Source organism: Puma concolor, chromosome A2 (assembly GCF_028749965.1).
Source record: "Puma concolor isolate L17-30 chromosome A2, mPumCon1.1.hap2, whole genome shotgun sequence".
Lineage (NCBI taxonomy): Eukaryota > Metazoa > Chordata > Mammalia > Carnivora > Felidae > Puma > Puma concolor.
The window spans coordinates 112,499,641-112,507,219 of record NC_141668.1 but is presented as its reverse complement, the minus strand read 5'-3'; the positions used below and the strand labels follow the sequence as shown (position 1 = coordinate 112,507,219).

The 7,579-nt window shown below is 53.8% G+C and overlaps 1 long non-coding RNA gene across 1 annotated transcript; it reads left to right on the top strand.

Moving 5' to 3' along the window:
- Positions 1 to 3,919: 3,919 nt before the first annotated feature.
- Positions 3,920 to 7,203, top strand: LOC147583436 (uncharacterized). Its single transcript, XR_015243112.1, has 2 exons — positions 3,920 to 4,302; positions 4,547 to 7,203. It is a non-coding gene; the product is annotated as an uncharacterized LOC147583436 (long non-coding RNA).
- Positions 7,204 to 7,579: the final 376 nt, after the last annotated feature.

Sequence of the window (7,579 nt, the reverse complement as noted above, 5' to 3'; positions counted from 1 at the left end):
TAATGTCTATTTATTTCTGAGACAGAGAGACAGAGCGTGAGTGGGGGAGGGGCAGAGAGAGAGGGAGACACAGAATCCGAAGCAGGCTCCAGGCTCCGGGCTCCGAGCTGTCAGCACAGAGCCCGACGCGGGGCTCAAACTCACAAACCATGAGATCATGACCTGAGCCGAAGTCAGATGCTCAACTGACTGAGCACCCAGGCGCCCCTCCTTTTCTTCCCTTGTAATGGAATCCCTGGTTTTTTCAAAAGCTGGATACACAGCTTCCTGGAATAAGACTACATTTTCCAGCCATCCTTGCAGGTGGGTGTGGCCATGTGACTACGTTCTGGCCAATGGGATGCAAGCATGCACACAACTTCCTTAGAGAGAGAACAGGCTCTGTTCCTTCCTGCTAACTGGGATGTGGTTGCAGTGGCTGGTATTGTAGCAGCCATCTTGAATCACAGAGTATCTTGGGAACGGAAGCCTCTCACAGAAGTGCAACAAGACAGAAGGAGCCCATGTCCTGACACTGGTGCATCCATGGTGGCCTTGGACTTCCTTCCTTTTTAGAAAAAAAAATTTTAATATTTATATATTTTTAAGAGAGAGAGAGAGAGAGAGAGAGAGAGAGACAGGGCACACATGGGGGGAGGAACAGAGAGAGAGGAAGACACAGAATCTGAAGCAGGCTCCGGTCTCTGAGCTGTCAGCACGGAGGACAACACGGGCTGGAACCCATGGACTGTGAGATCATGACCTGAGCTGAAGTCAGAAAGAAGCTTAGCCGACTGAGCCAGCCGGTGCCCCTTATGATGGCTTTTTGAATATGAGGGAGAAAAAAATGTCTACTTTGTTTAAACCGCTTTGGATTTTTCTCTTATAGTTCAACCTAATCTGAACCAGCACACTCTTCAAGGAGGCTGTACAAGTATTAACTCCTACCAGTGCAGCCTCATTGACACTGTGCACCATTCAAATTTTTAATCTTCCCGAAAAGACTTGCTTGCTCCTGTTCTTCTAGGAGCACTTTCCAGATGGCAACAAACACCACGCTGAAGAGTGGCCAGAATGTGGGGAATTCTGGAAGCCTTGTTATGGCAATGGAATTAACCCTATGTGGCCCAAGTTCCAGTCCTACCTCCCTGCTGCCTCTGCTCATGAGGTATGGACCTTGGGCGAGTCGCGTCTTCTCCCTGACCTTCAATTTCCTCATAGGGACTCAGGGTATCTGACGACTGGTTGCTATCTAATCTTCCCTTCCTTAGTAACCACACCCTGGTGTTTCGTGGTTCAGTGAAGCAGGCAGGTGTAAGGTGACATTCCTTGACCCTTTGTAGTCACTCACATGACTAAGTTTTGGTCAGTGGATGTTAGCAGAAGTATGAGACTTTCTTTAACACAGACTGCTTAATGGGCGTTGACTCAGCTAGGAGGTGTGCTCTTTTGTCCCCCTGCTTCCTACAATGCTGATGTGATGACCGACTCTCTGGCAGCCATCTTGGATGATGAGGTAGGTGACTTTGGGAAGCTATGCCTTGGGACTTCTCAAATAGACAGAACAACAAGTCCTGTCCCCAGTGATGGTGGTGCTGTACCAGCACTGGACTGCTGCCAACAGGCTTCCTTAACGGGAGAGAAAGAAACTATCTTGTACACAGCAAGCTTGGTCCTAATGACAATATGTGAGGATCAAAATAGCCCCCCTCCCACCACCAACAGGTCACTCGCAGGAAATAGGATAATATTTTGAGATAGTAATTGTGTCTTTTCCTTCTTGAGCTTCGCTTTCTTTTCCCTTTCATGTCAGGGGGAGTTGGGTCTTGTCCTTCTTTACCCAGGGAAGCCCACAGATGGTGGCTGACCTCCTGACTTTGTCCCAAATGCCTTGGGTTACTGAAGGCAGCAGGTGGGGATTCCCTTGGGAGTCAGGTCTATGTGTCCCTGAGCGTTGAGGACCAGGCATGGGGGAGGCCGGGCTCCAGATAAGGTGGCGCCCTTGTGAGCCTCGGGAGGAAGACTCTGGGCACAGCGGTCTCCAAGCCCAAGTGATACAGACACTGCAGAGCTCTGAGCTCAGCAGGTCCCTATCGCCAGGAGCACCGGAGGCCTTAGTGGTAACAGCTGGGAACACGCGACCAGTGGTGTAGTGGCCTGCCAGGTACTGCAGGCCAGGTGGCTAACATGACAGACATTTCCTTCTCACGGTTCTGGAGGCTGGAAGTCTGGGATCAAGGTGTCAGCAGACTTGGCTTCTCCTGGGGCCCCTCTCCATGGTGTGTTCGCTATGTCCTCAGATGGCCTTTCCTCTGTGCAGGCGCGGCCATAATGTCTCTCTGTGTGCCCAAATTTCCTCTTCTTATGAGGACACCTGTCAGATGGATTAGGGCCCACCCGAATGGCTTTGTTTTAACTTAATCCGCTCTTAAAGGCCTTGTCTCCAAATACAGTCACATTCTCAGGTGCTGGGTGTTAGGGCTTCACTGTATGACTTTTGGGGGGGGGGGGGAGACACAATTCAGCCCATAATAAATGGCATGAAAGCTTCTCTTCCCCTGACATCCTGACACTGTACCAGAGCTAGGAAACTTGACCTGGTCCAGGGACCAGGCAGAAAGCCCCCAAGAACAACAGAGGTGAAATCTTCCACCCGCTCAGCAGAATCAGACCAACTAGGAAATTAAGGAGCCTTCTAGAAAGTCACTTGTATGTTTGTGGCCTGGGATTCACTGCACCGGTGTAAGGGGGGTTCGCTTGAGGATTGCCCACACATTCTGCTTCTCTTCCTTCCGGACACACATAGAGGATCATTGTACTTCCCTGCCCCCTTTGGGGAGAGGGGTAATGCCGCGGGACTTACCTTGATCGGAGGTCCCACGTGTCGTTTCTGGGTAGAAGCATTTAACTGCTAGTACATTACTCTGTCCTCTGCAGTAATGGTGGGAACGTATGTCCAGATAGACCCCGTGTCAACCTGAGTCCCTGAGGGACCTCGTGACAAGAGTTCCTCTGCTAGACTGCACTGGCTATTTAGCCAGAATGAGAAAGAAGCCTTGTCCTTTAAGCTGCTAAGATCAGGGGCCATGTGTTAACACAGCAGGTCCTAGCACATCGTGACCGATACAAAGGCGAAATGAGATAGACCACTCGGTTCCTAATGGTGCTCAATTCACTCGATGTTCAGCAAATAGGGGGAGCAAGGTCTGGGCTGGGGACAACTAACAGCCTGGGGGGGTCACAGGGTCACCCCTTATCTTCTGTGTGGCGTGGGCCTCCCTTTCACATCTTGTGCCGCTTTCTGGAAGCTTCACGCCAAAGTTATCCTCACCCATTCATGGCTTTCCTTCCTTGGAGATGCCTGGGCCAGGCTCATAGCCCAAGAGCCCCGGCCTTCCTCCTCCCTTGAGGTTCTAGCAGCTCCTCCTCTGCTCTGGGACAGGACCTACACGGTCCTGCTGGGGAGCTAGGGAGCCATGGTGACACTGGCTTGGCTCTGAGATGGGGCCGTGAAGTCGAGGAAACACTGGCATCCGGGGTTACGGTTTATGAACGCGTCTCCAGGACCCTGCACTGAGCTTCCTTCTGGAATGCTGATGTAGGAAGCGCCGTCCCCTCCCCTGACGAGCTGTCACTGCTGTGCTGCCCACCGTGTGGGCCCACGCCCTGAGCCCGGGAGGGACAAGCACACTTCTCTCTTAAGATGAGGGGAGCGGCCCCTCCGAGAGCAGACAGCCAGCTTCCTGAGTCCCTCTCCAGCGATGCTCAGTGGCCTGCACTTGCTACCTGACATGTGCAGTGCCATGTGACGGAGCCTGTCAGCCCGTGGTCTGCTCAGAGAGAACCCCCCCTCCCCCGCCCCTGCTTCTCCCCAGAGACCCGTGTCTCTACCCTTCCACCTCCCCGGGGCAGGTGAACACGACAGAGCCCAGCCAGCCCAGAGGAGCACCTGCTAAACTTGGTAAAGGGACGCTGCAGCCAGCAGCCTCAGTCTCAGGAGGGGGACTGGGGAGGAGTGAGGAGTCAGAGCTGCTACAGCTCGGTCCTAAGCCCCAGGGAGCAGATTGGAGCTGAGTGGCCATCCGGCTCTCCTCCCGACCTTGTCACAGGACCGCGCTGGAGACCGGACCCCTACTCCCCAGAGCTACAAACCCCGAGTGAGACCAGAAGGGTGTGGGTCCGAGCACCCTGCGTCCCCAGGATGCATGTATGGGCTCTGCCTCCAGACTCTGCAGGGGCAAAGGCAAGGCTGCTCTGGATTCTGGGGGCTTGCTGTCTCTCAGAGAGCTGGTCTCATCTTCAGCCATGGGGCCTCCGCAGCAGGTAATTCTTTTTTTTTTTTTTTTTAAATTTTTTTTTCAGCGTTTATTTTTATTTTTGGGACAGAGAGAGACAGAGCATGAACGGGGGAGGGGCAGAGAGAGAGGGAGACACAGAATCGGAAACAGGCTCCAGGCTCCGAGCCATCAGCCCAGAGCCCGACGCGGGGCTCGAACTCCCGGACCGCGAGATCGTGACCTGGCTGAAGCCGGACGCTTAACCGACTGCGCCACCCAGGCGCCCCAAGGTAATTCTGCTAAGGTCCTGATACGTACCCTGCAAGGCAGATTTTCTGCCATCACCCCCACCTTATAGATGAGGACACTGGGGCTCTGAGAGAGGCAGCTATGGTCTTAGGGGAAGCGGAGCTGGGAGGTAGGCCCGGGGGAAAGCAGGTGGCCACACTCCCGCCACACCCTCCCCTCTGCTGCGACAGGCGGGAAGGGGTGCTGACGGGCAGGTGTTCCATCGGAGAGGAAGTCAGGCCCCTGGCAGGCCCATGTACTGGAGTGGAAGCCGTGTGATGTCGGCTGGTTGTCCTGGGGCATAATGACAGTCGTTTGTCATCCAGGGGCCTGTGACAACTATCGATGTTCAGACCACATTCCGAACACTCCACGTGGGCGACAGAGGCCCACACGGTTACGATGCCCACTTTGCAGATGGGGAAGCCGAGGGAAGGAGAGGTCACGTGGCCAAACACAAGGCAGGGCGGGATTTGACTGCAGGGATCCAACCACTGTGCTCCACTGCCAAGACTCACAGACACAGCAACAGAGAAGGGGCTCCGAGCCTTGCCGCTGGGGCCACTGGACCCAGGTGAGGAAGCTGCAGTCACTCCACGGTCTAGGGGTGCAGAGAAGTCCCCACAGGATTGCCCTGGAGGGGAGAGACAGCCCCCTGGGATGCTTATGGCAGAGCTGGGTCCAGGATGCACACCGCTTGGGCATCAAGGAGACAACCCCGTTCCTCGACCCAGGTCTGACGTGTGATGTGGCAGGACCCCTTGCTCCCCATGCCTCCATTTCCTCGCCTGTGACGTGGCACTGATCGCTCCCCACCCCCACCCTGTGCCGGGCCTGGCACCGAGCAGCCTCTCTGTCTAGGGGGCTGTCCGCCCTCTGTTTCTAAGCAGGACCTTCCTCGGGGGGGCCGGGCCTGCTTGCGGGGAGCGGCCCGTGTAATTGGCCCTGTGGATCAGGAGGCGGCTGCTGGCCATCCGAGCGTGGCCAGCGTTTTATTTCTCATATTGTTTGGGGACGGTGACTCAGCTGAACGCATCCAGCAAATCAAGACCCAATCACCCGCTGTGAAGAATGTTTAAAGCCGGGCTCCAGTCAAGATCTCGTTAGGAGCTCAGGAGACTCTGGGACGCAAAATCAGTGCCGCTTGGCTGGGGCTGAATAGCATTCTGGGGAAGATGAGTCTGATTCGAGGTGGAAAATTGGAGAGCCACCCCAAGGAGACAGCCTTCCCGGTGGGCCAGGGTCCGCCTGGGCCGTGGGGCCGGCCTGGTGCACACCCTCATGGTGTGGGCCTGCCCCCCGTGGTTGGTCCTGAATCCCCTGACTCCCAGACTGGTGTGGGGGTGACAGTGCTCTCGTGCAGTCATGGAAGCAGCCCCTGTGAAGGTGGCCTTCCGGAAGGTTCCGATTCCTCCCTCTTGCGCACATTTCAAATACGGACTCCGGTCATCCTCGTAAACAGGTGGCCCATAGACACATGCGATGTTTTCAAAAATTGTTTTAATTAGTTGTCAGAACATAAATATTAGATATCACACACACTTCCAGATTTTCAGTTTCTCAAAAAAAAAAAAAAAAATTCACGAGATGCAATGATCCCAGATTGGGGCATTCCTCCCTGCCCCAGTTATGACAGGCCCATCTGGCCTGAGTCGATTATTTGTGTCTCTGGCCTGGCCCCTCTACATATGGGAGTTTGAAATGTCTGAGAAGCTCTAAAGCTGTGGCATCAAGGTGACTTTTCCGGGCTGCATCTCGTATTTCCCATTCATGTCACTCTGCAAACATTTACTGAGCACCTACTATGTGCCAGGCTCCGTGTTTGTCCATCTGGACACAAAAGGCATGGAAGAAAATGAATTACAACTTCACATTGCAGTGGGCTTTTGTGCCAGCTCAGTGTACTGATGAGAACCACCCCCTTCCCTTCTCCAGGACTGGCCCTCCCACATCACCAAGGCTCCACCCCCACTCATGGTGGGCACAGGTGCAGGCCTAGCCTGTGAGAAGCTGCAGTGTGATTGGCTCAGAGATGCATGTGACACTTGGGGAAGGGCCAATCAGAATCACAGAGCTGCTTCTGCCCTCAAGAACAAGATGTCTCTCTCTGCCGATTTGGATGGATCGATGGGATGTGGTCCCAGAGCTGCTGACCCCATCCCCCCCACCCCTTGCTAGAACCTCTCTGATGATGAAGCCACCCAAGGCCACTGAAGAGGCCAGACCGGGAGCAAAACACGGGAACAAATCATCCTCTCAGCACCTGGATGCAGCTCTACCTGAGTGCAGCTCGGCCAGGATTCCCAGGCGCTGGAGCTAACGCATCTCCTTCTTTGCTCAAGCTAGTTTGAATTGGGATCCTATCCCTTGTAACTATAGGAACCCTGGCTGATGTGAGTGAGGGGGGGAATTACTCTGGGAAATGCTGGGAAGCTGCGGGAATGGAGAAGGAGGCCCAGTTCTTCTAGGGGCAGGGTCCTTCCAAGATGGAGACTCTGGTTGAGCTTGAAGGGAAATGAAATGAAATGAAATGAAGGGAGAGCAGAGCAGGAGGATGTCTGGATAGGGGAACCCATGAACAAATACCATTAGATCCGTGTTGATTTAAACGAGACGGGAGAGTCCAAGAATTTTGGTTCAAATAAGGAATCTAACAATGTCTTCGCCTTTGTTAATTTTTTTCCTTCATGCAAGTAGCAATGATCCTCTTAGGTTTTGACCCAGAAATTCCAGATGCCAAGTGCTCAGCAGGGCGAGAAAGGGTCACATAAGACATCCTCCCAATCCTGGGCCTTGCAGCCTAAGAGGGCTGTGGACACCATAGCCAGGCCCACAGGCCAGGCATCTTATAAGGCTCCTTTGTGCAAATAACCCTTCTAAGCACACGTCTATACTCACAGAAAATAGAACAGGGCTTTGCATTTTCACACCAGTCTCCACTCTGAAGAGGAGAACATACGTCGTTTTCTCGGTGAATATTTTCAATGCACTACTTATCAGAACCGGCTTGATGATTCCGAAGAGCGTCTGTGTTT